The following is a 20,265-nucleotide window of genomic DNA, read 5'->3' on the forward strand; positions in this document are numbered from 1 at the left end:
CACAGCACCACTACCAGTTTTCTCATGGTTAATTGGAGATAAGAGTCTCAAGGACTTTCCTGCCTGGGCTGGCTTTGAACTGTGATACTCAGATCTCAGCCTCATGAGTAACTAGGATTACAGGCGTGAGCCACTGGTGCCTGGCTGTGGTACATTACTATGGCAGCACTAGGGAACCAATAAACACATAAAAAGCAACCAACTGGATCATTCAAGTATCTTTTGGGGGCAGCCTTAAACAGAAATAGGCAAAGCTTAAAGGTGATAAAATCATAGTGGAGAATATCAGGTAACCCTAATCAGAGTGCTGCAAGATCATATAAGCCAGGAACAAATCTTGGACCATTTATCCTTGGATTCACAGACAGTTGATGACAGTTGATGTGTTTTTGTCTCTAGTTGAGAAACTGGCTTCGAGCACAAAAAGTGGACCTGTCTTCTCTTTCAGTACTGGATCCTTTGCTGTGCTGTTTGGGACCCCCGGCTCCTATTGAAGGTAACTGCCCAGAGCCTTAGCAGAACTCTGGTTGACTTGCATGAGCTTCTCTCAGGAGGAACAACCCTCAAGCTGACAAGTTAACCACAAAGAACTGTTGATAGCTCCTGCCTCTGACCTAGGACCATCAAGGAACTCAGGGTCTACTTTCTAGTTCTATGAAAACTCATAATCTAGACACCAGTACTAGCCTCTCCTTCCTTCTATGTGAGTATCCTGGAGCTGCTATAACAAATCACCCTAAATTGCCTGGTTTAAAACAGCTGCAACTGACTAGCTCCCAGTCCTGGTGACTAGAAGTCTTCTTTGTGCTCCCTCTGAAGTGAATCTAGGGGAGAACGTGCCATATGCCTGTTTCCTAGCTTCTGGTGTTGCCAGCATCCTTGCCATTCTTTGACTTATGGATGTAGCACTGCAGACTCTGCCTCCAATACCACACGGAGGTCTTCCTATTTCTGTATCACTTCCCTCTTTTCTTATTAAGACAAAACCAAAATAAAACAAAAACCAGGCAAACCATATTGATTAGAACCCAGCCTAGGACCTCATCTTAACTCATCTGCAAAGACACCAATCCTAAATAAGTTCACACTCATAAGTACCAGGTTTTAGGACAATACCATCTAAGGTACTATGATGCCCACTCGAACTTGCATGTATAGATACTTGACACTTTCCTCAGAGCCTCTTATACTGCAATCTTATACTTGGAGGGAAAATGGAAATCATATGACTGAACTTTGGAGGTGTATTGTATAAATATAAGCATTGTGTAAATATAAGCAACGTTTGTTGCAGATAAGTTGGGCAAGATTAGCCAAGGTAGGAGGAAAAGAGAGACATTTTGAAAACTTTTGGGGTTTTTGTAAGGTCTCTCAAATAGAAGATATTGACAAGAACTACTATTTCAGCACTATTAGTCAAACTCGCACTGGTTTTGTCAAGACTGAGAACAATAGTCTTCAAGGAACTGCTCAGGGAAGCTAGTTCAAACCTGCCTAGTCAACAAATCAACCAAGATACAGGTGACAAAGGGCAATCCCTTTGTTAGAGAATCTTATCAGTGGCACTTTTTAAGATGGCTGAGATTTGTATTATGCCCTTAAATAGAAATGATGATGAGCTACTGTAAAACTCCAGTCACCCTTGTGTCAATACACATCACTGTGAGACTAGCACGATGGTGGAGGGGAATCAAGCTGTAAGTTTCAGAAGAAAAGAGCTAACATGTATATTTTGTTGCTAGAAGAAAAAGGGGGAAAATGTAAAGCTTTTTTTACTTCTTTGTAAGTTCTCTGATTTCACTTTGAAGGGAGAGAGAGAAAGAGAGAGAGAGAGAGAGAGAGGTTCTTTCCTAAAGCTAAGGCAGTAATTGTGGAAATTCTAGTCCATCAGCTGATCAGATGCCATCAGTGTTGAGATGCCTTCCAATGGTGATGAGACTCCTGATTATCTTGAAAGGCAAAATAAAGTTCACAGAGAAACATAACAGTTGAGCAAGCTGGGCATTGTTCCTGCTAAGAAGCCTCCCCAGCATGTTAACCAGACCCAACCTAATTCTATCTCCCATAAAATGGAGATAAGCAGACATTCCACAGGGTAAGATGGCTAGACCTTAAATCCGAGGTCTAATACTGCTCATACCTGGGACAAAGGTCTTAATGTCTCAAAAGCTATTCAACTATAAAATGAAATGAGAATAATGTCTATTTCCATAGGGCTTCTGTAAGAACTACTTAGGGTAAAATACATAGAATGTTTGAGACATCTGAGTTACTTATATGTAGTTACTTATTCCTACCATGTCCAAGATAAAGCATCACTGAATCAGGATCTTTAATCCAGTTTAGTGGCATGTCTGCCACTTCATCTTGTGCATTCACAATCATTGAATAGACTGGATAAATCAAAACGTAAAAGAGCTTCTTCAGGTTGTGGACAAAAATATACCCCAGCTCCAGGAAAGAACGAATGAATGCAATGATATACTTTAACATGAATCATAAATGTAAATTTAAACAAAAATTAAAATAAATGAAAAAAAGAAAAAATACCTCTGATCTCATTTTAAGCTTTAGTGTCTTTATTTAAAAGTCCTTCTTTGAGGGTCTTTTTACTGGTGTCAGGATGTAAGAGAAAGCTCAGAAGTCCCCAGGGAGAGACAGAATAGCAGCCTTGTCCCCTTGAAGGGCACTGCACACCAAAATAGTAAGTGTAGCTCAGCACCTTTCAGGGAGATTTGATCCAGAAGAAAGTAGGAAAGAGGGTTGAATTGATCAGGGGCCAGTATGGATCATTCTGGGGCACCTTCTGTACTTGTCATGGTTTGGAATTACCAGTAAGGGCCTTCTTTCTCAATTAAAGAACTCATCCTACATCCTTACTAGGAAAATTCTTGGACATGTAAGCTACATAGGAACAGAGCTTCCAAAGCCAATCAGAATGCTTTCAGGCAGATAACCTGCCCATTTCCTGTTCCCTGTTCATCTCTACAGAGAAGTCAATGTTTCCAGACCCTGTCTTAGCTGTTGGAAACCTTTTCACACCCACACAAAGAGTGCTGTATGTACTCTTTCTCCCAGTAGGAGTACAAGCTGACTGTGCCCTTTTCTTGTCCCTAAAATATCTACTGGGAGCAAGGGTTCTCAGTTTTGGTTATACATTACATAACATCTCACTTGATGGTTTAAAAATCAGCTTTAAGAAGATTCTGATGCCAGGCTACACTTAGAAACAATTAGGAGTCTCTGGGGATAAGGCCTAGACATGGATATTTTTCTAAGCTTCAAGATAACTCCCTTGGACAGTCAAGGTGAAGATCTACTGACTTCATGAGCAAATTAGAGCATAATGGTGTGGCAGAGAATAGAACAAGGAACAGCAGCCCAATTTGGGTTTAAAGCCTGTCACCTGCCGGTTGCTAGAACACAGAAATGCCTTTGGTTTACCAGGAATCTGAAAGGTTATAAGGCCAGAACACTTGGTGTGGGAACTATAGTGGTTATATTAATCAACTATTTCTGCCAGAGCAAAATGCCACAGCCTGAATAGCATAAAGAACAGAATTTTCTTTCTCACAGTTCTGGAACTGCTCACAGTGTGGTTTATGGATAAGCTTATTAGAAATGTAGAACACCGAGTCCCAGTCCAGCCAAAGTCCCTGTACCAGCTTCTGATTTTAGCAAGATCCCAAGAGATTGGTGTGGAGAGGTACTGTGATAGATTTTCCTCAATCCTAGTAAGGTTTTTGACACTCAGACACTATAGTTCATTAAGCTAAGCCTGAGTCAATGGTAAGTCGCTAACTCCTGGAATCCTAGCTACTCAGGAAGCTGAAATCTAGAGAATCATGACTCAAAACCAGTGTTGGCAGAGAAGTCTGAGAGAGACAAAATAACCAGAAAAAAGTTGGGCTGGGGGCATGGCTCAAGTATTAAGTGTTTCTGCTGAGTAAGCATGAGACCTTGAATTCAAGTAACACACGTGTGCACGCTTGTGCATGCACGCAAGCACACAAACACACACACACACACACACCCTGTTACATGGACATTAAAGGGTCCCAGATTTCTCTCCCAGTGGGTGATGGTAATGAATGCCCTGGCCATGGTCTTTAAGGATTGAGGATTTAAGATGAAAACTTCAGAATGACTAAATCCTTATCCATCTATGAAAATTACTTTTCCGTCAATATGCATCCACTTTCCTTGCCTGTCTTTTATCCTCAGAGATTTTCCTGAAAAGAAACAATCCAAATCAATTTTGGCTGCAATAGGCATTCTTGGTAAATCTTACCTAACATTTCAGGCCATCCTACAAACTGAGCAAGAGCCTGGTGTTTTGAGGGTTTCTGCAGAGTCAGAAGGTGTGAAAAAGGCAGAGTAGAATTGAAGAAGGCTGGTGAGCCATATCCCACCTGTTCAGGGAGATGACAGTGAGGAAAACTGGCACTGGGTACTGGGGAAGGCATAGGCGTTTTAAATAAGCAACAGAAGAAGAGGCCTGAACCACACCTGCTTGTCACAAGATCAGATTAAACCTCTATAGCAATTAATTAACAGTAGTAAGAGCCACAAGAGGATTGGTCAGTTTCCTGGAGCGTCATTCAGGTAACCTCTACCAAGACTCACTCCTAAACTCCTCCATCTGGCATGAATCTCACTTGACCAGAGTCATTTCCCTCTTTCCCTCCCAATATGAATATGCCAGGAAAGATGATTCCTTTAAGGTAGACTGAAATGTTAGGCTCTTTTTCTTGTGATGAAACAAGGGGCAGGAATATCTTGAGTCTCTCAGAAGAAGTCTGGATGGAATGCAAGAAGGCAAGAAAGCCCTAGCGACAAAGTTGACCTGCCACAAAATGGCACCAATGGTTCCCTGACCACACAGTCAGAATCTGCACTTGAGATCTTCACCTAGAGAGTAGTTCTACATCTTCTGGGATCTCAGCTCCAACCTGGGTTTGCTCCAGTTGACCCTGATGTTTTTCAGCCTTTGATCAACTCTGTTTCACACTTCCATTCTCCCCATACCCATGAACTGCTGCAAATTAGTCACACCTCAAGGACAGTGTTTGATCAAGGGAGAAAATTGTCCCAGAAAGGCCAGGAGGTAGCCAAATGGTGTGTGGAGCATGGGAAGGACTGCTCTGTGACCCAGCCTGGCTGCGGTGACACCCTGTTTTGAGAAAGATGGAATTCCCACATCAGACTAGCTTCTGACACTTGAGAAGTGAGAACTTAATACTGGAATCGTGAAGCCACGCCCTCCTTATTTTTGCCTTGGACAATAGCAGAGAACCCTGAATTCCATTCAGAGAAACAATGGATCTGATCAAATCACCGCAGAAGAGAACATTACAGAAAGGTTGAGATTCATGGGGGCATGCCTAGGATAACGAGGACATTTCAGCCATATCAATTAACAATTGAAGGGAAAATGGCACCCTCCTCCCCTTTCTCCCTTCCCCTTCCCCCCCGTACTGAACAACAGAGAGGAGGCAGGAAGCTATCTATAGACACTCCATTTTGTTTTTGTTTTTGTTTTCTAAAGATAAACTTAAAAGTAAAGAGGGAAAAAAATAAGCATCACTATGGTAAAAATAGGTCACAACATGGGAAGAGAATTTTCAACCTTGAAGCAGTTGAGATTGCCAATGAAGCTCATGTGGAACCAGGATTCCTAGAAACCCCCTTTCTGCATGATTCCAGGTAAGGGGAGGTGGCAGAGACATCTTGCCCACCAGATTTGGGAAGGCGAAGGGAAAGCCATGGCCAGGTTTCTTTCCACACTCTGGAGGTGGGAGTGGGATCACTATGGTAGCGCTCTCTTGTTGGAGTGGGAAGCAGCCACAGCATGGATGTGTTCATAACAAGAGGTGCCAGAGTGTAGGCAGCAGGAGGCCCTTGCTCTCCCCAACTCAGCTACCACCTGGTTATCTTGACCACCTGCCCTGCAGACATCAGATCACCACACCAGACCTCTTACAAGTGCCCAATGTCAAATCTCTTGACCTGCAGCATTCCAGCAGCTCTACTTCTTTGCTTGAAGCCCAATTTGAAATGAATTAGGATCTGAGGCACTTTGGTGCCCTTGGAGCTCTGCTGAACTCTGCTAATCACTGCAGATACATTCAAACATGTGTGTGTATGTACCTGTGTGCCATTTTAAGTGGAAGGCAAATGGACTTTTCCAGGTGCATGTGATTTCCCCGCTACTTCCTCAGGATCATTTAAATAATAGTCACATTGCCCATCTCACAGATGTTGTGTCTCTTGCAAGCACAAGATAGTGATCATTTGAATATGTTTGGCCTCTGTGGAGTGTAGCCTGACTTAGGAAGTCTTTCCAGCCGTCAATGGGACTGTGATTGATTGTTCCTATCCTGTCTGCAAGCCTGGTAGAGTTCGTCCTGTGAGAGAAAAAGCTCTTTTCCACAACCATGCAGGTTTAAAAAGTGGAAAGACTTGGAAAAAGCTGTATTAAACGAAATTTGCCAGACCCAGAGAAACAGATTGCATGGTTTCCCTCATTGTGGTAGCTAGAATGTGCCTATAAATCTACAAGTCAACACACTGGATGGTTTAAAAAATTATACAGGCTATGATAAATTATACAGGTCTCTAGGTCTTCACATACAGTGAGACCAAAAAAGGATACTCTTAGGAGAGGAAAAAGGCACAATACCTATGTTCATCTGATCATATAAAATAATATTTATAGAAATGAACTTCAGGAAATAAAAACAAGAGGTTTTTTTTCCCCTTTGGTACTGTTTTTGTTTTCCTTTCTTTTTGCCTTGTTGGCTTTTTCATCTGTCTTTGGGATGGTAAGAAGGGCACAGAAGTCGTGGGACAAAGGGTGAATAAATGCAGCAGTGGTACTCACTAGACACTGTGTTGAAAATGCACACTACAACTTGTGGGTGGGGATGGGTGGAAAAAACTGAGCAAGAGTAAGTAAAGAAGTGACATCGTCCAAAAAGAAATGTACTCTTTATCTGACTTATATAACTATAACCCCTATGTTTATCACCTTGATAATATCAACAAAAATGCATTGAAAATTAATAAATAATAAAATAAAAAGCTGTAGTAAGAGATAGTCAAGACACATTCTTGAGACCCTTTTGGCCAATGAACCAGCAAATAAGCTAATGTGGCTCATGTGGTAGAGCACTACGTTCTTGGGTGGCGAGCAAGAACCAAGGAGATGAGAGCTGGAGTAGGCTGAATGCACCCACCCTCCATTACCACCATCCTGAACCCCTATCTTCTCAACCAGGAAACAGATTCAGCTTGCTTTTCCTTCTGCACAATCACTCCCAGGCTTGTGGAAATGTCTCTAGAGAGGCATGTTGTACATTATACCATGCAGTTAAAGGTTTACAATGAGCTCAGTCTCATTACTCCATTTAAGGAGCTGCACAGCTAGAATCTGGCATGGTTTCAAGTGTCTGCTTGGGGCAGGCTGAGCCTGGAATTGTCCTGGTCCTGAGGGAGGGCATGATGGCAGGGCCACAGAGCTCTGTCGTTCTGCCTCTAGGTCTTCTTTCTAAGTTACTCGGGGGACCGATGCAGGTCCTGGTATTTCCCAGGTTTCGTTGTTCTCCTCTCAAACTATTCCCAGAAGCTGTTAGGACAGGGCCATGTCAAGTGCCTGATCCAGTGAAGGTGACAATGGCAAATTGTTGGGGTTTTAATAGCTGTCAGAAATCCCATATGGGTTACAATTTCTCTGCTGGGAAGAGCCATTGCCAATCATCCTTGTGGGAATAAAGGAGAATGTGCTAGAAGACAAGGTCAGAGAAGGTAAGCATGATCACTCTACCTCCTTCTGCAACCAAATACAGACTGTACTTTAAACTTTATAATATTTGCTTATTAACCACATTTCCTGCACCTTGGGGAGAATACTGAGCTCTTTCAACCACATTCCAGTTTGAAGAATACTTTCACCTGCATCATCCAACTTGCTCCTTACTGCTAGGTGTGATTTCTAACCAGATCAGGACAAATAATATCAAAAGCAGCCACCAGCCAAGTATCAGTGACTCATGCCTATAATCCTAGCTATTCAGGAAGCTGAGATGTGAGGATCATAGTTCAAAGCCATTCTGGGCAGAGAAATTCTTGAAACTCTCACCTCCAATTAGCCAACAAAGAAGTGGAGGTGTGGCTCAGTGGTAAATTGCTGGCTTTGAGCAAAAATAGCTAAGCAAGGAGTGTGAGGCCCTGAGTTCAAGACCCAGTACTGGCATACATGCACACACACACACACACACACACACACACACACACACACACAGAGTGATAAGGTAAATTTTATTAAAGTATATTGTATGCATGTATGGACAAACTGAAATGAAACCCCTGTATACAATGGATTGGTGCTTATTTTAAAAAATTGAGACTAGGTACAATGGCTGATCTTATAACCTTGGCTACTCAGGAGGTGAATATCGGGAGGATCATATGATAGGCCAGCCTGGGCAAAAAGTTCATGAGTGCCCATCTCAACCAGTTAAAAAACCTAAACCCAATGACATGCACCAGTCATCCCAACTTTGTAGGACGAGTAAATAGGAGGATCATGATCCAGGTTGGAACATAAACACATGGTTCTGTTTGAAAAAGGCAAAAAGGCAAAAAGGGCTTGAGGGCATGGCTCAAGTGGTAGAGTACCTACCTAGCAAGGGCAAAGTCCTGAGTTCAAAACCTTGGTACCACCAACAAAAGAGTTCTGTATAATTTTTCAAAATATTTGCCTGATCTCTTGGAGCTTACTTTTACCCCCTGCACTATATCAACCACCTTATGTGTTGGCCTTGGTGGAGTATGGCTAAGCTGACCTTCAAGGCAACCTGCTAGATAAGTAGCTGACCAAGCTAGCATAAGTTGCATCTTCAGGTAGGCTGTAGTTTTACTACAAGGCCTGGTTTCACCCAGGCCCAAAGCCTGGGCATCCTGCTGTCACTGGGGGACCTCTGTGGTGGGCTGTTTTTGCTCTGAGATCCTCCTCAGGCAGACACTGCTGCTGTTAGGCCTTCCTTTCTTGACTTTCCTTTTGCTCTTCTCTCTTATGTCCTCTGTGATGTTGGTACATCTATGCACAGCTATGCCATCTTGGCTTTGTTTCTCAGAACCCTACAACGGGGGGAGTCTCCTCTTATGTGGGAAGGGTCTATCTCTACAATTATGGAGGAAGATGCCCCCTATTTCCCTAACTCTGCCTGTTTGCATGCTCAGTTTTCCCCCCATGAACTCTGGCCTTCATACCTCTTCCGTCTTCTAATCTACCTGCTTTGTCTGTTTAACTACAGCTCTCTGTTTCATCAGTGATCACTAATGAAATTCGTGGTTTTGGAGGGGACAATTCTTTGTTGTGAGGTACCTTTCTACACATGGCAGACCACTCAGCACCCCCAAACCACTAAATTCCATGACTCTTCCTCATCATGGTGGTAACTCCAGATAGCCCTACTTGTTTCTTCGCTAACTACAGCATTGTGGGATCACCCCATCCGTCACTCAGGACCTTCCTGGCTCAGTCTCTTATCTGCTTCCCTTGCCCATTGTCCTTTGGTCATGACCACCTGAACACACATGGAGCCTAAATGACTAGAGCTGGACACTGGCTTCCTGTCTGTGAACAGGTGCCAAGGACTGCTAGGGAAAAGCTGGCAGATGCATAGATTGATCCTACTGTCAGTTCCTGGTCACCAATCCCAAGTAAACGAGTAATCTGGCTGTTAGATCCCCAGGATACACATGAAATTCTACCCTCCCTCCTTAAAACTCTCACCTTTAACCTCCACAAGCACCCAAAGAAAGTTTTACTTATTGCACAAAAATAGGAAGCACCTTCAGTCCACAGATCTTAAGACCTCGAGCACCATAGCTGATGTGCACTCCCTCTCTGCCTCCCTCGTCCGCCTTCCAGGGACAGACAGTAGGAGAGGTGGTGAATCTGTTCCTCCTATACTTTTCCCATCTCTGAAGGAGAGGCACTTCCTTTCTTCTTCTTTAGATATACTACGTGATAGCACTTCTCATAACATTCATTAACACCACATAATGGAGAGTTGATTAGCTTGTCTACGGACTTAAAAATAAATCTACACTCCTTTGACCTCACATCACCTTCCATGATGGCCAATTCCCTTTCTACTTATTTATTTACTTACTTATATAATATTATTATTGAGTTGTTGTACAAAAAGGGTTACAACTGGTCAAACCTCTGACTGCGGTATCTGTTTCCTATCTCTCTATCACTACTGGATCCTTCCTATTTGACCTCTATTGTCATCAGTGCAACCAAAATCATTTTCTCCAAGTATAGCAAAAGAGTAGATTTCATGGGCATGGTCAGTGCTCAGCTTGCCCTGTTTCCCAGAAACACTTGATAAGTTGAGCTATTCTCACATATGTGATACCATCTTCAATGACACGAACATCCCCAGCTTAGACCTGCAGCTCTTTCTCCATCCTTTGGCCGTCTTTCTTCCATGCTGGCTTACAATTCTAACCATCAATTAAAGCTTCTGTACCAGGCCCTCTTTCCTCTCACCCTTCTGATTCTTTTTTGGCAATATCTTCTAGAATGAAGATATAATCCAATTAACAAATTGCCACCCCTATCTCCCCTAATGCTTTGATCATACATGCACTTGCACCCTCATGTCTTGCTAGACCTACCAACTCACTGCTCCATTTTATGTTAAGTTTCAGCTGCTGATAACATGGCTTTTCTCCTTTTTGTTGCACAAGCCTTATGCTGTGAGCAGAGCTGTGCATGTACTTGTGTGTGTCATTTTTTTTTCTAGTATTGGAATTTCAACTCAAGGCCTCATACTCTCATTTGGCTTTTTTGCTCATGCAGGAATTCTACTACTTGAGCCATGTTTCTACTTCCAGATTTTTTGCTGGATAATTGGAGATATTTGCTTGTTCAGCTGGTTTCAAACCTAGATCCTTAGTTCTTAGCCTTCTGTATAGTTAGAATTATAGACATTGAGCCGATAATGCCCAATGACTGTGTATTGTTTTTAATGGCACTTGCTGTTTAATCTTTTGTTTTAAAGGGTATATCCTATTAACTTACAGAGAAATTTGTTCATCTATTTACCCCTAATTTCATTTATTCATGTAACCCACACTTTCTGTGCATCTACTTCACACTCTGCCATAAGTATGCATTGACAAATAACACATGGGGCTAGCTAGCATTAAGGGTGAGGTTCAGGACTCAAATCAGGCAATTCTATGCAGTGAGGAAAGGGGTTCTATAGGAACGAGCACACTCACAAAGGAAGGACCCCTGACTAGGATGAGGAGGGAGGGAAAGCATCAGAGAGGTCCTGGGAAAGAGAACTAGAAGGGGCTAGACTGCTATAGGACATAGGAGGGCTGGGGGCGGAGACTGGGCTGATTTTCAACTCCACCTCTGTCTGCTAAGGAGCTGGAGCATCCTAGGAACACATTAAGGCAGCTGAGTGGCTTCTCAAGGACACTGGGGTCACAGAACAGTGCCATTTGGCAGATGGCAGAAATTCCCTCGGGGAAGGAGAAAGGCCAACTCTATTGCCAAGCTAGAGACAGAAAACATTTCCTTTGACTTAGAGAAGGGGAGGAGGCAGCAGATGGACTCAATATTCCAGTACTTAATTGTTTGTAGGTTGTAGACCCTTTAGATTCTGTAGAGCAGAGTGAAGGGTAAAGACCAGCCACAAGGAACAGGACATGGGTTCAGAAAGCCCAGGACACAGCTTCTGTTGCCCCATAAAGGTTTAAAAAGCCAACTATTAACCCTGGAACCATAAACCCTAGGTTAAAAGCCTCTTACTTAGGACAGTACTTATAACTGACTGCAAGCAGAGGAAATTCTTGAGCAACATAGTCTGTAACATACTGTAATGGTAAATACATGGCATAATACATTTGTTTAAATAAACAATTACAACATCAAGAAGGAGAGAGTGTCAACTTAGGCTTTAGCTGATAATGGCATGTTGGAGATCGTGTCATCAGCAAATGGGCACTCCATGGTAAGAGATAAGATTTCATATGAGGGTAGGGGACCCAGGGAAATATCTCTCCACCTGTAACTGCTCTAAAAAATTAAGTCTACTTTTTTTTTAATGCTTGCAAATTCTTTGGTATTTCTCTTATGTAGGAGTGAGATTTGTAGTCATCATCTTGAATATGCTCATCTTATTACTGTGCCTGCCAATTCAGTGACTGCCAAATATATATATATATATATATATATATATATATATGTATATATATGTATATATATGTACATATATATATATACACCTATTTTTCCTGGTCCAGTTGTAATACTCACTTTGAGGGTATTTCTTCTCAGGAGGCACGTGTAGGTACTGTGGTAGCCAGACCCCACTGAGTTTAGCTATATCAGCTTACCTGCACCCTCAAAAAGGTTGAAGTCCTACTGTAAATGGCCTTACTTGGAAAAAAGGTCTTGGTAGATGATTGAGTGAAGATGAAGTCAATAGAGTAAGCCTACTTAGGAGACCCTATGTTCTTATTAAAAGTGGACATTTGGAGGCAGAGATACAGAGACAGAGACTGGGAGGACAATTTGTGGACATGTAGGCAGAGATTAAGATGGTGCTTCTACACACCCAAGAGCTGTGAGAAGGGGCGAGGAACCTGTCAACTCTTTGATCTCAGCCTTTTAGTTCCCAGAACTGTCAGATAATCAGTGTCTGTTATTTTAATCTACTCCACTTGGGGATATTTTATTATGAGAGCTTTGAGAAATAAATTCACCATCTTTGGAATGATCCTTCTGACATGAAGAAGCCATCTCAGAGGTAGGTCCTCAGCAGTCAGGCATTGAAGTCACCTGAAAGCATTCAAGTCTTGCTAGCTGAGACTGCCACCCACATCATATAGGATAGGCACGCCATTGCTACTGGGATCTGATTAAAATTCTGAACCTTAGAATCTATGACCATAATATGCATCTTGTGCTGATTTTTAGATAATAAGTGTTGGACTGTTTATGATGTGACAATAATTAACTGAATTATTGCTTAGAACTCTCCTGACCTTGGAGCAACCTAAATTCAGTCCTCTTCTTTCCCAAAGAGGTGAAGCTCTTTGCCTGGTGAATGACTGAACAGAGTTTCTGTGGAAATGGCATCAGAGAACCTGAGAATTAGAGACAAGCTTCAGGCCCACATTGAAGTAAAAACAAATTACTCCTAGTCTCAACTTCCTGCAAATCAAACAGCTTTCATTTTCCCTTTCAATCCTTGTGCATACATAATTTGCACAGAGTTTATTCAAGACTCATTCGACATAGTTAGAATGAGAGTAGACATAATTTTGGAGTCTGCTTTTTCATCTTGCAATTTATCATACCATTTTCCATGTTGCTCCACAGTCTTTAGACTATGTTAATTGGCTGTAAAGAATTTCAGCAGTAATTGTACTCTAATTTACTCAATCATTGTCCTTTTGACCAACATGAAAAACTTTGATGTGAATCTCCTTTAATTGCAACATTTTAATTATTGTTCTACATAAGGGGGTTGGCAAACTATGGCCTAAAAGCCAAATCCACCCACCCTATTTTTCCACTGCCTGTGAGTTAATGAAGGCTTTGAAAGTTTTAAGTGATTGAAGAAGAAAAATAATGCAATATTTTATGACATGGGAAACTGAGAGGAAATTCAAAATTCAATATCTATAAATAAAGATTTTATCAGCGCACCGTCATGACAACCCTTTATATGTTATCTAAACCATACCACAAGAGCCACGTTGAGTACTTTGGACAGTGACAGTGTGCCACGTGGCACCTAAAATGTGTTCTCTCTGTCTCTTTACAGACATTTGCCAACTGCTCATCTAAATAGACCTCTTATCTCCCCTAGGATTACCTCCAAGTTCACCATTCTGCTTACTAGAAATCTTTATCATTATAGAGTTTAAAGTCTCACAGGACAATTAAAGCAGACTGAACAGTCCTGGGCTGGGGATATAGAGTTCAGTGATAGAAGACTTGCCTAGCATGAGCAAGGCCAGCCATAGGTTTCATTCCCAACCCTTCCCCCTCCTCTTTCTCCTTTCCTACAGTACTGGGGTTTTATCTTCCAGCTTGCTCAGCTTGCTTATCTAGTTCTTTACTACTTGAGCCACACCTCCATTCTAAACTCTTTCTCTTTTGAAGTTAATTATCTCAGGTACTTTGTTACAGAAATGAAAAGTTACTAGGTTGTTTGCTAAAACCGGTACAAGAACAGACCTGAAGACCAATGGAATAGAACCAAAGACCCAGAAATTAACCCGCAGACCTATAGCCTCCCTAATCTTCGATAAGGGAGCCAAAAAAAATAGAATGGAAGAAAGCCTCTTCAGTAAATAGTGCTGGCAAAATTGGTTAAACACTTGCAGAAAACTAAAGTTAGATTCTTATATATCACCCTGCACCAGAATCAACTCCAAATGTATCAAAAACCTCAAAGTAAAAATCAGACACCCTGAAAACCTTACAGGAAGGAATAGGAGAAACTCTAGGGCTCCTTGGCATAGGCTGAAATTTTCTTAATAAAGACCCAGAAACAACAAATCAAAGAAAGTTGGACAAATGGGATTGCATTAAACTGTAGAGCTTCTGCATGGCAAAGGATATAGCTAGCAAGATCAATAGAAAGCCTATGGATTAGGAGATCTTCACTAGCCATACAACAGACAAGGGTCTCATATCTAAAATATACTTAGAACTCAAAAAATTAAATCCTCCAAAAACAAATCTTGAAAGAAATAATCACCCCATCAACAAGTGGGCTAAAGACTTAGAGAGACTTCTCTGAAGAGGAACTAAGAATGGCCAATAGACATGTGAAGAAATGCCCAACTTCTCTGGCCACAAAAGAAATGCAAATCAAAACAATATTGAGATGGAATCTCAGTCAGAATGGCTACAATCAAGGAATCTAATAACAACAGATGCTGGAGGGGATATAGCAAAAAAGGAATTTTATTAGACATGTTTCTGGCCCCTCAACACACAACTCAGAGCTAGACACAGAGTATGCCTTCAAAAAGACCTTTGAAAAACCAATGCACCTGCCTTTTGACACAGCCTTCAGCAATCTCTAGTAAGGACAAGTGCCTTGAGCAGACATGTCACTTCAAGGTATTATCTTCCCCTCTACCCAATATTAGTGCCAGTGATGTACCATTGTTTTGATACACAGAGCAGGCACAAGCCTAATATTTAGCTGAGCAAGAAAGGGAGCCTTTCTTCCCCCTAAATTCCTTGACTGAATTTAAGCATAATTTCAAGGTTGATTGATGAAAATGTTATATTGACCAAATTTGGGTGAGCTAAATTGCTTCCTGTTTGTACTGACATTTACTATTTCCCCTGCCTTCTCTCTTGATGTTACCTTTCCCGTTGGCGTATCTTGTTGCTGTGGGTTTTTAGCTGTGACTCCCACATCTGTCTTCCTCATGCTGTGTGTCCTTTGTCATCATTCCACAACCCTCTAGTGAGGTCCAGGGATAATAGGCTCGGAAGGCCTGCCTTGTGGGTGTAAGCAGGAGAGTCTACGATTATTATATCTAAATCATAACTATTTGTGTCCAGTATGTGGGAAAGTCATCTTCCCTACTTCTCAGGAGTTTTCCTGCAAGACAAAACCAAAAAAGAATCCTCCCAAAACACCAGATGTGTAGACATGTTCAATAGTTGATGTAGTGTTCATAGGGAGAGTAACCAAAATCAAATTTTATATCTGTGAAGCTCCATGCCTTCCCACTTGCTAAGTCTCTACTAAGACTTCATTTCTCATTTTGTCTTCTCTTCCTTAAAAGCAACTGCTCACGTGGTCTAAGGTTTGGGTACCACAAAGCCTGTATCTTTTCCTGGCCCTGGTACATTGCTGAAGGACTGACTGGGGTGGGTGGTTGATGGTGATGGTGTTGCTGAGACAAGAGCTAGGGTAAATGAAGGGAAAAGGAGTCTTGGTGGGAGACCTGGGGTTGGAATTTACCACACGAGGCACAAGCTGAAGTCTGTTCTTTTTAATGTTCTGGGTGTATATTCGATGCTTTTCTGTCAGTCTGGCCTCAGATCCCCAGAATCACTCAGATTTTCCTCCCTCAAAATCTACCATCAGGTGACTTCATTGTCATTTCTCTTGAGAGCTCTCTGCCTTCAGATGGATCCTTGTCTTTCTTTCCTATGCATGTCTTTCTAGTTTTTTCCCCCCTCTATATTTGGGATTGAATTTAGGGCCTCTGCTCTATTATTTGAGTCATGCCCCCATTCATATTTCTCTTAGTGTTTTTTTTAATGTGGTTTTATGTATGCTTTTACCAGGGCTAACCTCAGACTTCAATCGATCTTCCTATGCCCACTTCCCACATAGCTGGGATTACAGGATTGAACCACCACATCCAGCTCTCTGTTCCTTTTACAGGAGCATAACATACTGACCCAGTGTGGTCACATGCCTGAAAGGCAGAGACAGAGAATTGTATTTCAAGGTCCACCTGGGTAAAACTTAACACAAGAAACTATCTGAAAAATAAACCAAAAGCCAAATGATTCAGGCTGTAGCTCAAGAGCTAAAGCACTGTCAAGGCCTTGATATACATTCCCAAGTTACTGCAATAAACAAATAAACAACTAAAAAGAATATAGCTTACTAAATTAGGGCCTCACCCATAGGATTCATTTAAACTTTACCTTTTTAAAGGTCCCATCTCCAAATCCATAGAATTCTAGGTCCCTGGGGTTAGAACTTCAACATATGTGATCTTGTCCATGCTACGACCTTTCTGGTCAAAAGGCCTAAGTAATCTACTTAATTGCAGATTCCTCTTCATGTGGGGACACTATTGCTCATTGATTCACCTGAAGACTAAATAAGGAGATGAATCTAGACCCTAAATGACAGCTGCTATGATTAGTATTCCCCAAGTAGACAGGCAGAATGTCACTTCCTGTGCTCAAGACTACCCTTTCATAGTGTCCCAAGACCTTGCTGCCACCCTCTTCTGTCTTGGGTTCATCTTGATCACACCTTCTGTGGATTAAGTAGGGGATTTTAAACATCAATTTATTGTCCAGGTATGTTAATGGTCCGTGAAATAACATGTGAAGCGCCCATTAAACACCATGAAAGAATTTCCATTTCTGAAAAAATGAAGGAATAATAAGAAAGGCCAACATAATTCATGTTGAAAGGGAGAGAAAGTGACTTTCATCTTCAAATGCCCTTCTCCAACAGCCAGGGACACCTGGAACCCAGCTCTGTAGAAGAACGCGGGCAATAACAGGCCTTATAGGCATCAGCCAGCCACATATTTTCTTTTCTTTTCTTTTTTTTTAATTGTGAAAATGCTGTACAGAGGGGTTACAATTACATGGGCAAGGTAATGAGTACATTTCTTATCAAGCATTGTTGCCTCCTCCTTTGTTTCCCCTTCTCATCCCTTCCCATTTCCCCTCCCCCACGGCTCTCCCCCCCCCCAAAGTTGTGAAGTTCGTTTTTTGATCTAACATCGTGTACATCTCATTGTTCCAGCAACATATTTTTAAATAAACACAAAATGGGTTTATGTACAGAAGCACAGAACCAATGCTGAATAATAGTCTGTAATTGAGATGAACTGTGATCCCAAATGGTATCTTTCCTCTTTCCTTAAATTTTGTTCTGGCCTCTAACTCATACTTCACTGTAAGCCCACAATCTGTCAGTGCCAGGTCTAACCTACTTAGGAAAAGCTAAAAGGTAAATCCATAACTTCCACTTAGGTCTTCTCCCCTTCCCCCGCAAGCTGAGACCTGTCCTTCCCAAAGCTCTCTGGAACACAAGAACTCAGGGAAGGATTGATCCTGGGACCATAGTTTCCTGTCCATGCCTGCGCATCGTCTCTGACAGCTACCTACTAATTTCTGAAGATGACTAGGAATGCCTTCTACATGGCTTGGAGCATGGTAGCTTCCAGGACACCAAACACCCCTGGATTCCCATCCACTACATGGGACATCATTTTTCACTTGCTATTTTTGCTATTTTTCTTTTTTCCATATCCCTGATCCCTTACCACTGGAGGCATCAAGATTTAGATTTGGACTTCTGTTCTCTCTCTGTGACCAATCCCTTGACACTTGCAGCCAGTCTCAAGAACACAAATAACAACTTCTAGACTGTTCTCTGTCTCTCTCTATGTCTACCCTCTCTGTGTGTGTCTGTGTCTGTCCTCTGTGTGTGTGTATGTGTGTGTGTCTGTCTGTCTGTCTACCTGTCCTCTCCTACCTTACACTCCCGTGCCACCCCACCTCCCCTCCAGCTTACTCTCTTTTCTAGATTCTCTACCTGGATTCCTGACAGGCTTCTAAAATATAACTTTCCCCCAAATTAAACTCCTGATTTTCCCTTGCAAACCAATTCCATCTCAATCAATGTCATTACCAGTTTTAATTGACAGCCACCATATTCTCTCAGCAACTCAGGCCAAGAATGCTTAATAAGTCCTTCATTTATCTCTTTTCTTCATTCACTTGTAATGCAACAGCAAAGCCTGTCCAACTTCCTTCTCACAAATTCACTACCAATACTGGCCCAAGAAACCATCATTTCTCATCTCATCAATTATTCTGGGTTTGCTCCCTGGTAGACTAGCTCTGCACAGTAGCCAGAGGAATCTTTTGAGGACATAAATCAGGACAAACATCATCTCTCCACTGACCTCTCATTTGTGACTGGCATTTCATTGACAGCAAAAGCCAGAATCTACAAAATGTTAACAGGGTCCTGAAATACCTACCCTCCCCATACACATACTATTTCTCTAACTTCATCTCCTCTTTCCCTTCAACTAACTATTCTCTAGTCACATTAACCTCATCTCCATTCTTGCACTCATTCCAGTTATGCCCACCTCTCAGTATCTTTATTTTCCCATCTTTCTGGAAAGCATTTCCCCCAGGAAACCTCATGGCTGGCTGAATTTCTTACCACTTTCTAAGGCTTCAGTGAGATGCCACCTTCAATCACTTCTCATTTACATATGTCCCATATGTTCCAGAACTTTCTTTCTATTCTTCCCAACTGTGTTTTGCCCATGGTCTTTGTTTGACAGATCTACTTTCTATTGTCTCCACACTGCAAATGCAGCTCTGACGAATGTAGTGCTTCTGTATCTTGTTCATGTCTGCCACTAGAGCATCCAAAACACTTTAATCTGTCCTATGAATATATCAATTATTGTTGCTGCTGGAAATTTTTTAATTAATTAATTAACTAACTAATTAATTTAACTTTTAGTGGATCTTGGGACTTGAACTCTGAGCCTGGGCGCTGTCCCTGAGCTCCTTTTGCACAAGGCTAGCCCTCTACCACTTGAGCCACAGCACCACTTCTGTTTTTCTCTGTGATAAATTGGAGATAAATGTCTCACTGACTTTCCTTCCCCGGCTGGCTTCAAACAATAATCCTCATGAAGATCTCAGCCTCCTGAGTAGCTAGGATTACAGGTATGAGCCACTGGCACCCAGCTTGGAAAACATTTAAAATAGATGTGGTCCCACCACTGCTGAGAAAACTGAAGCAAAGCCAATGAAAATTTTGCCAACTATCACATAATTTGTTAATGGCAGGGTTAAGATTACCACCCAGTTTCATGTTTTTGTTTTAAATCCAGCTTTTCACCAAGCAGAAATCATCTGTCTCCCATCCAAATGGATTAAAATGTGGGGAAGTTAGAGATCATGCTCTCAACTCTCTCTCTGATCATGGTACACAGTGTAATTGCAGATGATGAAAAAATACTGATTTCAGGGTCACTAAACCAGTAACAAATGTCCAACTCTGTAAAAGTGGAAAAGCAGAACTGGGTTTCAAGGTCAAGTTTGCTTGACTTTAAGTATATGTTGTAAACCACTGTGTTGAATGCCTCTCAAGTATGGGTCCAAAAGAAGAAACTTCAAAAAGCTACTTGTCCCCACCCCCTCAACAGGCTCACAGGTTTGGAGCTTGATTGCTAAATGCTAGGTTTGGGGGAAGTGATTGGATCCTGATGGATCTGATCTAACCAATGGACTAAGTCTTTAATGGATTCTCAATATAATGGCATTCTAGGGAAGTGGTGGAAAGTAGAAGGTAGGGCCTAGTTGGAAGAAGTAGGTCACTTGGAGCAAGCCCTGGATCCCAGCCCTTCTTCCTCTCTGTATCCTGTTCACCACAAGAGGAGGTGCTTTGCTCTACCACCTCA

Source organism: Dipodomys merriami, unplaced genomic scaffold, assembly GCF_024711535.1.
Source record: "Dipodomys merriami isolate MVZ:Mamm:240054 unplaced genomic scaffold, mDipMer1.0.p SCAF_16, whole genome shotgun sequence".
NCBI classification, from domain to species: domain Eukaryota; kingdom Metazoa; phylum Chordata; class Mammalia; order Rodentia; family Heteromyidae; genus Dipodomys; species Dipodomys merriami.